Source organism: Trichosurus vulpecula, chromosome 8, assembly GCF_011100635.1.
Source record: "Trichosurus vulpecula isolate mTriVul1 chromosome 8, mTriVul1.pri, whole genome shotgun sequence".
Taxonomy (NCBI): Eukaryota; Metazoa; Chordata; class Mammalia; order Diprotodontia; family Phalangeridae; genus Trichosurus; species Trichosurus vulpecula.
The window spans coordinates 214,158,664-214,171,046 of NC_050580.1; the positions used below are offsets into that span (position 1 = coordinate 214,158,664).

Sequence of the window (12,383 nt, forward strand, 5' to 3'; positions counted from 1 at the left end):
TACCATGGGAAGTAAGGACTGACAATTAGCAGATAGGGAAGTCCACCTATGCCCCAGGAACAGCACAGGGACTATGTCACCATGTTATTTCTACTGATTGATTCCAGCGAGTTCTGCTTGGTCCCGCTCTCTTACATTAAGGGACAAGGAGAGAGGGGCCAAGGAGAAAAGAGAAAGGAAAAGTCAGCATTTTGGGGGCATTTAAATCAACGTAGAGTCAGCATATGTCTGAAGCTGTTTAAGAGAAAGAACTATCAAACCCTTTGATTTCTCAGCTATAGAGATTAGAACGAGGGTCTATTTTGTTGTCTTGACTGGGACCAAAAGATTGCTGAGTGGACAATGCCATTTCTCTAGGGCAAGTAAATGTCTCTCCATTTCTCCCCAAGAAGTCCGGAAACGAACTAGAGAAAAAAAGCATAATTGGGAGGTCCAAAAGTCGCAAGTTGGATTACAGTAAAGGTCCAGTAAAAGGGAATTAGGGTCATTAGATGTACTCTCCCTTTCGCTAGGACACTCCTTCCTTATCTGAATGACCACGGGGAAAGCTAGGAGATGAGGAGGGGGTGAGGGGAGGGAGGGAGGCGTGTCTAAGGGAGGGATGATCTGAGGGGAGGAGGCGGGGGCTCTCGAGGACTGCATTGGGAACTGTAGTCCTAGGCATCCGGGCGCTGAGAAGCTGCCCAGGGACTGAATCCCCAGGAAGTAACTACAATTCCCAGCGCTCTCTGGGGCCCCAGCCGGGAAGTCCATGCGCAGTCAGCGCTACATTGTATCCTATTAGGCTGGGAGTGATGTCACCTGCGAGCTTGTAACATATTAGCCACTACGGGGGAAACTCTTTAAACGGATCCCATTGTATTCCGAGCTGCCTTTCGCAGCGTTCGGAGGCTGCCCAGGTAAGGAGGGAGCGCCGCGCTGCGCGTCTGTTCCTCCCTCTAGCTCACGGGGACGCAGCTTCTTCTCATTCATTAAGTGGCACAGAGGGCACGGTGAGGAAGCGAGCGGGCTGCGTGTTCATCTCGGGAAGGGCGGTAGGTTTGCGGGGTTTGCTCTTCCTCCCTGCCTTTCCCTCTCCTCCCCTCTCTCCCTCTCCCTCTCTCTCCTTCTCTCCCTCTCCTTTTCCTTGAGCTGCGGAAGGAAGTAGGTAAATTTTAAACCCGTCGTTCAGGTTGTGTATGGGTGGGTACTTGAACAGGACAGCTCTGGGCTTTCGGGCTTGGACTGAGAAGTCTAACTGCCCCTGGGCTGGGGTGGGGGTTGGAAAAATGGCTGCACCTCAATGCAAAACTGAGGAGAGCCGGGAAGAAGGAGATTTAGGGAAAAGAACTGGGGTTGTTCCCCATGTCCCTCCACGCCCCCCTTTTCTTTCATGTTTTCAGATGTGTTTTTTACACGAGGTAAATTGACCATGTCCAGTGCGCCTCCCCACCTCGGGGATTCAGTGAAAGCAGGAGAGCGGGAGGCAAAAGAAATTTTGGCCCCAGTTCGGTGCTGCTGGGCACCGCTGCTACCGAACGACTCGCTTCCTTTCACCTAATGCCCCCTCACCCCGGGGGCGCTGCAGGGCAACCTCTGGTCTGGGAGCTGGGGTAACAAAGGGTAGGTTATGAGAAAAGTGGGTCCTTATCTCCTGACTGTAGAGGAGTGGTTGTGGGGAAGGCGAAATGTTTAACTCCCCCCGACCCCCGCCCCCATCTCCAAATAGAAATCACCATTTCTTGCCCCAGTCGTGAGGGCTGAGATCCGTGCAAAGTTCGGACCAGAATGTCAGGGGCTATGTACATGGAGGACGGCGAGGTGTTGTGGAAATGAGTCTGGCAGCAGAGCCCCACAGCTGGGAGGGCGGGAGACAGTGCAGGAAACGAATGGTGGTTAAAGCCACCGCAGTGGGTTGTGGTGCCAGCCACTGAGCTGTCTAGCTGGTTGTTCCCGTCCCCATCCCCAAGGCGGTGCGCATCTCCGCCCTTGCCCTCTCCACGTTTTCCGAGATGAAGGGCACCCGGGCCAAGCCTGCATCCGGAGGCACCAGCTTAGCTGGGGTGTTCTGTTGCTATCTCTTCGCGGGGAAGGAGGGCTGTATAATCTGGTTTTCTCAGAATGTCCTGAGGAGGAAGTGGTGTTGAGCTGGCTAGGTTTCCAACCCTTCTGGATAAAGTGTTGGAGGTTAAGGGACTAATACCAGAAAGGCTTTCAGTCTTACATACTTTATTTGTTTCCTCTCCCAGCACCCCGATCTTTCCCGAGCGAAGTATTCCTTCCATTTTTACAGGCTTCCCCTATCCCGCCCAGTATTAAAATGTATTTACTCCTGTCAACTGGTTTGCTCTGTTAATTGGATTGGTAGTTTTTTGGAAAATGATGCTGGACTATGAATTGAAGCGAAATTTCCTTGCTGTAGGAGGGGGAGGATGGATTCCGTTGCTATGGTAACCCCTGTTAAGAGAGTCTTAATATTTCTCGCGGTTTCCTTATCTGGCTTTGCTAGCCCCTGGGAAGGCATGACTTCGTGGGCGTGGTCAAATGCTTGTCCCCCGTGGAGCTGCTCATCTAATTGCCCCCCTTTCCCCCTCTGCCCTGGGAAATTTTTCTCTACTGTCTTTTAAAGGGTGTTTTAGAGACTTGTGTTTGAAAGTCCTTCATTCCTCTTTGTTTTTGTCACCTGTGCCTGTCACCTGAAGCCTGTGTCCTCTCATTTATGAATTGCTTTAGGAGACATTATTGAAACCAGTCCTGACATTTAGGTTTTAAAACAATCTACTTTCCCTACCTTGGTAAAGAGCGGTATTCTTCAAGACAATAGCCTAAGTAAGGAAATAATGTTGCAGACAGCCCTCTGAGAGCTTATACTTCTTTTCTGAGACTGAAGAAAAATTCAGTATCTTTAATTTGTCATCTGTGAAATTGATTAGGAAATGAGTAGGCGCCAAATAATCAATAGTGAAAATGTCTTCTCTTCTGTGGAAAGTGCTAGGTTTGGAATCTGAATATGTGGATTCCAATCCCAGTTTTGACTGTGGCCAAATTGCTACCTCCTGAGATTAAGCTTCCTCATCTGTAAAATGCAGGTATTGTTTGTCCTACCTATCTGCCAAAATGCTAAAAGGCGTTTTGAAGAGTGCATTTTGTGAACTTTGAGATGCTTTAGAAATGAGCTATTTTTAATGCAATAGAATTATTCACTTAAAATGTCACTATGTATATAACCTAATTTAAAGAGCTTTCTTCTAGTAGACAACATATTAAAGTGATTCTCATCCAGTTTTACCATTAAATTGCCATATGCTGAGCAAGCAGTCCAACTTCTGTGACTTTCTTCTTTTGTGGAATAAGAGGGCACATCATATCATAATCTGCAGTTCTCAAAATGAGAAAGAGAATATCTGAGATTAGACAGAGCCTAGATAAATTTGGAGAAGGGAAATGGGCCTGTGCCAGCACAATCCTGTAGAAGACATTGTAGGAAGCAGCTGGGGGTTTAAAGACACAGCAATGGATTGTGATCCTCTGGTGCTATAAAAAAAAAAGAAAATCTTAATTTCTTAGACTTGTACTTCAGTTTTTAAAATTCTGAAGGGTATTTACAAGGACTGCTTAGTTAAATCTTTCTGAAAACAATAACTGCTTCAATTTCCTTCAACCAGAGTTCCTAAACCTGATAGAAAACCATTTTTAAAACAATAGCTGTGGCTGCAAATAGAGTAAGTTTTGTAGGGTCCAAAAGGAGCCCCCTTACCTTCTATGCCATTGGAACTGGCTTGTGTTGGCCTGCATAACAAATTCATTTATTGTGCTTTTCTTTATTCCTCCATCCTAAAGCAACTTGATGAGTTTTTCCCTTTGGTAAATTGAAACTGTCTGCATTTTAAAAGTGTCCAAATTTCATATTCTTCCAAAAAGCAAAATTCATCTTATTTGCCTATGTTTTTCTTAATACAATTTCATTAACAGTGAGAATAGAAGGGCAGTTCCTCACAGGTAACTCTGCTTCTTTTGCCTGAAATGCTCTCTTCCCACCCCGCCCCTCAACTCTACCTCTTAGAATCCTTGGCATCCTTCAGCATTCAGTTCAGATGCCCCCTCCTGTAGGAGGCCTTGCCTTGTCCTCCCCCACCACCCACTAGAAGGCCAGCTGCTGGTGCCTTAATGTAGTCTAAGGTTACCTTGTAGGAGTAGCACCTGTTTTGCTTAGGTAGGTCCAGTTTCTCTTTTAAAGAAGCTAGAAGACTGTCCTCAGGATTTGATTGGGCCATGTGATTTGGGCTTGAGCCTTTTTTATGGTTGAATAAATTTCTCAGTGTTAAATGTTTTATGCTGCTTAAGTATGTCATGTTGAGGTCCAGTCTGGAGCCTGAATCACTGGGCTGGCTTTGACTAGCTAGGCATGGCCCAGAAAATCCGTTATCATGTCTGTACACTACCTTATTTATACCTATTTATACATATTGTCTTCTGTCCAAACGTAAACTCCTGGAGGGCAGGGATTGTTTGGACTTTTTTCTTTGCATTCCTAGTACCTGGCATTTCCCAGTGCTTAATAAATGTCTGTTGATTGTTTTCCTGACTCTTAAGTCATCACTTTGTCCACTAAACCATATAGTCATGAAATAGACATTTCCTAACTTTATTCACCTATCATATATACACTAAATATTCATATATACATGTTGACATATGCACATCATGTAGAAAATACTGATTAAAGTTTACAGAAGAGAAGAGAAATTCAACTCACTTATTAATTGTATATGTGTGCACATACATTTGCTCATTTATTTTAATAAATGGACCCATGATTTCATCAGAGTAAGGAGCTCCCCAGATGAGGAACTCCTTTACCAATGTGGTTTAGTGTCTGCTCTATGACTTATGGTCTTAAGAGTTGCCTGGGTCACTGAAAGGTTAAGTGGCTTGCCCAAGCTAGATATATGTGAACATCTAGGTAAATGTTGGATTTAAAACATGGCAGTTTGGTTTCTCTGACCAAGCTCAGTTCTTTTCCATGTGGCTTTTGGCAGAACATCCAGAATCAGGATTAACTGAGCTGCCCTATACATTAGATGAAATTGATTTCAGCTCATTGATGAGGCAATTTGGTTAAGTGAAAAGGGCATAGGGTTTGGTGGCAGAGGACCTGGGTTCAAGTGCCACTTCTATTGTTATTACCTGTGTGATCTTGGCTGCATCCACTTAACTTCTCTGAGCCTGTCTCCTGAAAAATGAGGGGCTTGGACTACATGACCTTTTGGGACCCTTCTAACTATACAGTTAATATTATTTTAGGCAATTTTCCTAGTTTGAACTTTCATTGGCTGATGCTCCAAGTTGGACAATTCTGGGTTTTAAAAAGCTTTTTGTATTCCTTTGTCAATGTTCTAGCTTTGAAAAAGCATTTTTAAAAATCCTTATTTTTGTTACCTCATTGGTTTTTTATAACAGATTCATTTCTGCATATATATCCTTTCACTCTACTCAATGAGCCATCTCTTGTGACAAAGATTTAAAAAGGAATTGGGAGGGAGAGGGAAGCAGTTTAGCAAAACTAACCAATACAACCGCCATATTTGACAGTATGCAATATTGTATATCCACAGGCTGCTGTCTCCTCTCCCAATCCCCACCTCCACCAAAAAAAGGGAGGAAAGGACATTTTCTCAACTTCTCCAGGCCAAGCTTGTTCATTATAATTATATAGTGATACATTGTCTTCTTGGTTCAGTTTAATTGTCTGCCTTAGTGAAGACAAGTTATGTATTCTCTGAATTTCTCGTTTTGTCGTTTCTTAGTGTGCAAAAAATCCATGATATTCATGTACAACAGTTTGTTTAGCCATTTCCCTATAATTGGGCATCTACTTTGTTTCTTGTTCTTTACTGCCACAAAAAATAACTGGTATAGATATTTTGGTGTATGGGAGACTTTTTTTTTTCCTGGAATTAACCAGTTTTCTCAGATAAAAGTTGTACAGCAGAACACTGAGAAAGCCGATGGAAGGCTGACAAGAGGCAGAATCTACCAGAAACCTTTGCCAGGCCACTAATGGCTCATAAGACACTGTTTGGAACAATGAGTGAAGTGAGTGATTTTATTTTGGTTTTGGTATTTGCCATTTTAGGCAGTCAAAAAACCACCTCTTCTAGTCTGTGATGATGGAAGGTGTGCTGAAGAATGAGAGTATCATTTACTTGATATTTGATGTTACTTTTTGGTTAGAGGTGGTGGACTGTGTGTGGTTCTCAATAAAAATTACCAAGTGGAGTCAGAGGGAGAGATATGTCAATGGTGAAGATGGCTCCATTGGTTATGTAGTTGGCTGGTAATTTTGAAGAGTTGAATGAAGGTGTGCCAGGGAATTTAAATTCTTGTCTTTGTGGAATAATCTAGTGTGCTAAGAATTTTCGAGTGAATGTGGTTTTTATTTAAACTACTGTTTGTCAAATTGCTTTTTATTGCTGGAATTATAGCTATCAAAACATAGGAAAGTGTTACCTTTTGTAAATATTTTTTGTGGTGGCATAAAGATTTGGTGGCTTTGGCTTGAAGAATCTTGGCCTTCTGTTCAATCATTTTTTAAAAGGTTGCAGCTGCTTGGATCAGCATAAACACAAGCTTACCCCAAAAGCTGGTAACCACCGGGAGCCTTAGGTGTTTGGTTCGTGAAGTAATCACCAGTGCTTGTAACTTCTACTGAGACCTCCTCTGGTTTTTATCTTGCTTGTCATATTTCCACGTGTTAAGTTTGACCTTACATAGTGGGAAGTAACCAACTCAGTTCAGTAAACTTTTTCTCTCAATAGGAGCCAGTAACCACAAGCTAAAATTCTTTCATTTTGAGTTTTGGTGGAGATTTTTCTTTGAATGGACCAGGCATTCTGAGCCATTCATTTTTTATTTAACTTTCCAACACTTCAAAGATATAAGACAGAGAGCTTTCAAGAAACTAAATACTCAAAGCCTCTACTCAAACTTAATATACTTTTTTAAAATTTAATTTTATATATTTATTTTGTGATAGTTTATGTTTTGAACTCGTCTCCCTCTCTTCTCCACCCCACACTAGAGAAGGCCACCATTTGACACAAATTCATAAATATATGTAAAACCCTACTACACATACGTCTATTTATCCATTCTTTCTCTGGAGGTAGACAGCATCTTCTTCATAGGTCCTTTGTAGTTTGAGTGTTTATAGTACTCAGAATAACTTGGTTGCTCACAATTATTTGAAAAATATTGCTGTTGTTATATATAATGTTCTCTTGATTCTTCTCATTTCACTTTTCATTATTCCATGTAGGTCTTTCCCATGTTTTTCTAAAATCAACCTGCTCATTATTTCTTACTGCACAGTAGTATTCCATCACAATCATATGCCACCACTTATTTAGCCATTTCCAGTTCTTTGACACCACAAAGAGAGCTGCTATAAATATCTTAGAACACATAGGTTCTTTTCCTTTTTCTCTGATCACCTTGGAAAACAGACCTAATTGCTGGGTCAAAGGTATACTCCTTATGATTTTCCTAGATGTGAGAAGGACATAGAATAGGCTCTCCTATATGGCAGGGATACTTTCCCTTTTTTGTTTCATTGACCCCTTTGGCAATCTGGCAAAATCTGTTGTCATTGTTCAGGCCTTTCAGTTGTATCCTGCTCTTTATGATTTGGAATGTTCTTGGCAAAGATACTGGAGTAGTTTGCCATCTCCTTCTCCAGCGCATTTTACAGATGAGGAAACTGGGGCAAATAGGGTTAAGTGAATTGCTCAGGATCACACAACTAGTAAGTGTCTGGGGTCAGATTCGAACTTAAGTCTTCCTGAATCCAGGCCTGGCACTCTTATCCACTGAGGCACCTAACTGCCGTTGACACTTTCTTAAAACACTGTTTTAGATACAGAAAATACGTAAGATTACAAAGGAAGCCAATATTGGAATATGGTTGTCACAATATTTAAAAAAAAAAAGTTCTTAGATCTCAGATTAAGAACCCTTGCTTTAGGGGGAAAGATAAACAATCATTACTTGAATGATCCTGTGTAAGGAGAGGCAAAGAAGACTTTGGCAATCTACGTGTGACACCAGAAGCTCTTGGCTATTCTTAATAACACACTATTCTGGATCAAAAAATTGTCGTCTTATACTCTGGATTCATTTATAAATTCAAAAGATGAAAAAATGCTCTTCATAAAGAGTTGTGTATTTTTTGTCAAACACCTGTGATTTCTATGGTCTGGTTGGTTCTTCCACTGAGGCAATTTTTAGGCCTAATATGGAAAGTAACCCACCCACACCTCTGGGCCCCTTTTTTTAGATAGATGTGCTAATGAGGCCAGGGTCCTGAGTTCTTCTTGGACACAGACTGATCAGATCCTTAAAGCCTGTCCAGAGAGGAACTGTATGAGACTGTTGTAGTGTTCTGAGTGCAAATCTCTCATTTGTATTTGAGGTAGGGGAAAACCCAAAAGATGAAATCTTGTGATAGAAGAACAATAAATAACATCATAATAGTAGGACAGGCCTTTAATATGATCCCTCATATTAACTCAAGGTCACTCAGGTACTGTGTGTTTGCCTTCATAAGCAGATGTTGATGATGCAGTAGGGAGAGAGCTAGGCAAGTTCTCCAGTAAAGCTTGGGACAGGAAAAGGATTGGTTCTCTCTCTTTGCTAACATTTTGTTATCAACAAACATTATTAATTGCTTACTCTATATGCCATGCTAGATGATGCAGTGAATAGAGGGCTGGGCCCTGAGTCAGGAAGACCCGAGTTCAAATTTGACCCCAGACACTTGTTAGCTGTGTGACCCTGGGCAATCACTAAACCCTGTTTGCCTCAGTTCTTCTTCTATAAAATGAGCTGGAGAAGGAAATGGCAAGATTTTGGGCAAGAAAACCCCTAAGGGAGCCATGAAGAGTTGGAAACAATTGAAAAATGACTCAACAAACTCTATATGCCAGGCACTCATGCTTTTAATTTTCGTACTTTTTTCATTAGAGGGAATCAATTCTAATTTAGCAATGATGATAGAAGCTGAGAGAAAAACACTTTTGAGTTCTATTTTGCTATTCTAAATGAAAATTACTGCCAAATTATGTCAGTGATTTCAATGGCCCTAGAGGAAGATCTTAAAAGAGAGCTTGAAATGCTAAGCATACATAATGCTATTTATCTATAGCAAATGAGTAGGTTAGCTGTATGCAGGATATCAAAACTGAAGATGGCATTTCAATTTCTGTATTTGGTGGTTTTTGTTTTAGGAATTACATTTTATTTTAATAGAGACCTGATGACAGAGCAGAGAAGTGATAAGGAACTAGGTAGGCTGGTAGAGGTGATATTGAGATAAGATACTAATCCATGAAATTGGTGCCAAATCCAGAGACATCTGGCTAAAAAGTCATTATGGAAAAAATGCAAGGAAGTAAAAGCCTGAATTAGGAAAAAAAAAAGGGGGGGGGTGTTATGCAACAGAAAAGAATGATTTAAATCAACTGGAAGTAGGTAGAGGAAGTATGGAATTGACGGCAAGAGCTACCAAATTTGGCATCAGGAGCAGGGTTTAGATTCAAACCTGCTACCATGCCTATGTGACTTTGATTACATTTCTTAATCTCCTTGAGCCTCAGTTTTCCCATTTGTAAAAATAAGAGATTTGAACTAGATATAAAATCGTATGATTTTACCACATTTTAATTTATCTTAGAGAGTTCAATGATTTGGAAAATGATGCAGCTTGAAAGCCCTGCTGAGAGGGAGAGGCCAAAAGTAACTATTGGACAGTTCCGTGCCATGATACTGATTCTGTCAAGGCAAATAAATAAGGAATTTTTAACAAGTGGCCGTTAATTGAATTTTTCTGACTGATAGATTGGTTTGGGGATGATGCTAAAGATACTGTTTTGTTTGCTGGAGTAGGGCAGTTCACTTTATGTCCTGGTACCTGTCCCATCCCTCCCTTCTTTTTGTGGGAAGATAGTATTGGCTTTGTATTTATAACTTCCCTCCTTGTTCATCACTCATTTGTATTTTGGACTAAAAGAAGGAGGTAGAGGAGTAGTGCATGTAACTATAAGGGTAGTTGACCACTATTAAGTTTGTTTTAATGTCTTAAAAAGATGAAGAATTCTTATATTTGTCTCTACTTCAAAGAAAGTTGGAATGGACCTAAGAGATTGTCTTGTCCAACTCATAGCTGAAGGGAAATTCTTTTTAACCTCCGGTCATCCAGCCTCCACTTGATGGGGAACAGACCTCCAGGGATGGAGAATAGATAACAATTCTTTGTGGTTAGTACCCACTGCCTTTCTATGCCAACTCCCATTGGGAGACTGACGTTTATTTTAGACAATATATGCTCTTAGTTTGACCTAATTTCATTTCAGCATCCTTTCTGTAGCTGAAGTTTCCTTTCTCCCATGCCTCATCTCTACCCATTTCTACCCTCAGAATGTAATTTCAGCTCAAGGTATCAGTGAACTGCTTTATTGTGAGTTTTTTTCATTTCTCTCACATAGCCTAGTGAGACAATGTAGACTGCTAGTATTCACATTTGCGCACCTCTGAATACCAAGCATATGTACGAAAACATAGCTCCCCCTTTGCCTTTTAGTTTATAAAAGAGGAGGCTATTGTAGCATAGAGAGAACTTCTTATATTAGAATTCTCCAAGTTCTCCATGTGGAACAAGTTAGAAAAGTATGGAGAGTTATTAGGTTACACTTCTATCTTATCACTTGGTTCCCTCTGGGTTGTTATTGTTTATACTTTCTCCCCAGCCCAGGAATCTCTTTAACTGAAAACATGCTGGAGGTATAAAGATACTAATATCTTGTCTTCCTTCTTGTGGCTGTACTTGCGGTTGGAGACTTTAATCTCTACAGCCATTTGTCCTTTTTGTCCTGTTTAAAATTTCTGTTATGACTCAGATGACACAAATATTATATTTATCAGATTTGTAGAGGACGCAGAGCTCTGAGGAAGAGTTGATATGTTAGATGTATCACGGTCCAAAAAGCAGTATTGAACAACGAAGGACCAAATATAATAAAATGAAATGCAAGAGAAATAAAAGCAAACGCCTACAAGTGGGTTTTTAAAAATCAGCTTTCCAGGTACAAAATGGAGACGGTGTGGTTGGATGGAATTTCATCCAAAGAAGAGTTGGGGAGTTTAGTGGCTAGCAAGCTCAGTATGAGTCAGCATTGAGATTTTTTTTCTCTCATGACTAGAGTTGTGACTCCATTGATATAGGGAACTTCCCACGAGGAAGAAAACCCCCTTTAACAATTCAGGCACATGCTCTACAATTTCTAATCATAGAGAGTTGCTATGGGGTACTGAGAAGTTCAGGGACTTCCCAGAGACACATAGTGGGCCAGAGGTGGAGTCTGAACCCAAATCTAAAGCTGGCCCCTCTAGCCCAAGCCACAGTGCGATACTGCTTTAGCAACCGGACGTGGCAGTGGGAGGATGGGGGCAGGGAGAGCCTATACAATACAGGAGACAGCAGTCTAACTGTACTGTCTCTGGATCAAGCAACATTTAGATAGTATTCAGTTCTGGGTGCCCCGTTTTAGGAAGGCCATCGAAAAGCTAGAGAGCATCCACAGGTTGGTGAAAGGCCTTGAGCTCAAGCCTTATGAAGAGACTAGGGATGATGACTTTCAGAAGAGATGTGAGCGGGTAGCATCCTAACAGTTTTCAAGTATTTGATATGCAGTCATTGGGTTGAAGCAGGAATGAGAGGGGCAAAGAAACAGATATATCTAGGCTTCCCATACAGAAAATCTCTAAAGCATTAGCGCTGTCCAAAAGTGGAATAGAAGTACAACTGGAAGTTTTTGCAGCTGGAGCAAGCACTCGTGATAGGCACTTCTACATCAGTTTTTAAAGACTATTTGAACTGAGTGTGAGGGAGAACTGGGGATGCCTTCCCATGGTGAAGAGACACCATGAGATGAGGAGGGAGGAAGGGAAGTGTTCCTCTGCTAGTGAACTAACTGAGGAGGAGAAGCAGGGGACTGGATGGGGCCTGCAAATTTACCATCTGGTAGATTCCTATTTTAACAAATTCTTGTTAAGTAGATGCTGAAATGAGCTGATTCTGTGATAGATAACGAAGGACTAAAAGTGTTCTTGTCTTCCAAATCTGAATACCCTGGGGAAAAGGCACAGGCTTTCACATACCCCACCTCCCTGCCTCTGAAGGTAGTTGCCTTTGCATCAAATCTGGGTGACTCCTTGTTCTGGATTTTGTAGAGGTATCTGATTCAAGAAGGAGTTTGGCCAAATGATCTCGAAAGTCTCTTCCAACTCTGAAATTGTTTCATTAAGTGCTATAGTCAAGTAAACCCCGAAATCTTCTAATTTCAAGATGA

The 12,383-nt window shown here is 41.5% G+C and overlaps 1 protein-coding gene across 3 annotated transcripts in view; it reads left to right on the forward strand.

The window, feature by feature from the left end:
• Positions 1-774: 774 nt before the first annotated feature.
• Positions 775-12,383, forward strand: part of DAAM1 (dishevelled associated activator of morphogenesis 1) — a 223,212-nt gene continuing 211,603 nt past the window's right edge. Inside the window, exon 1 of one of the 3 annotated variants that reach the window (XM_036734415.1) lies at positions 775-899. The gene's annotated coding sequence lies outside the window, so the exon portion shown is untranslated. Of the gene's footprint in view, positions 900-975; positions 1,035-12,383 lie in introns of those variants that run through there. The other 2 variants (XM_036734418.1, XM_036734417.1) reach the window with 2 other exon arrangements.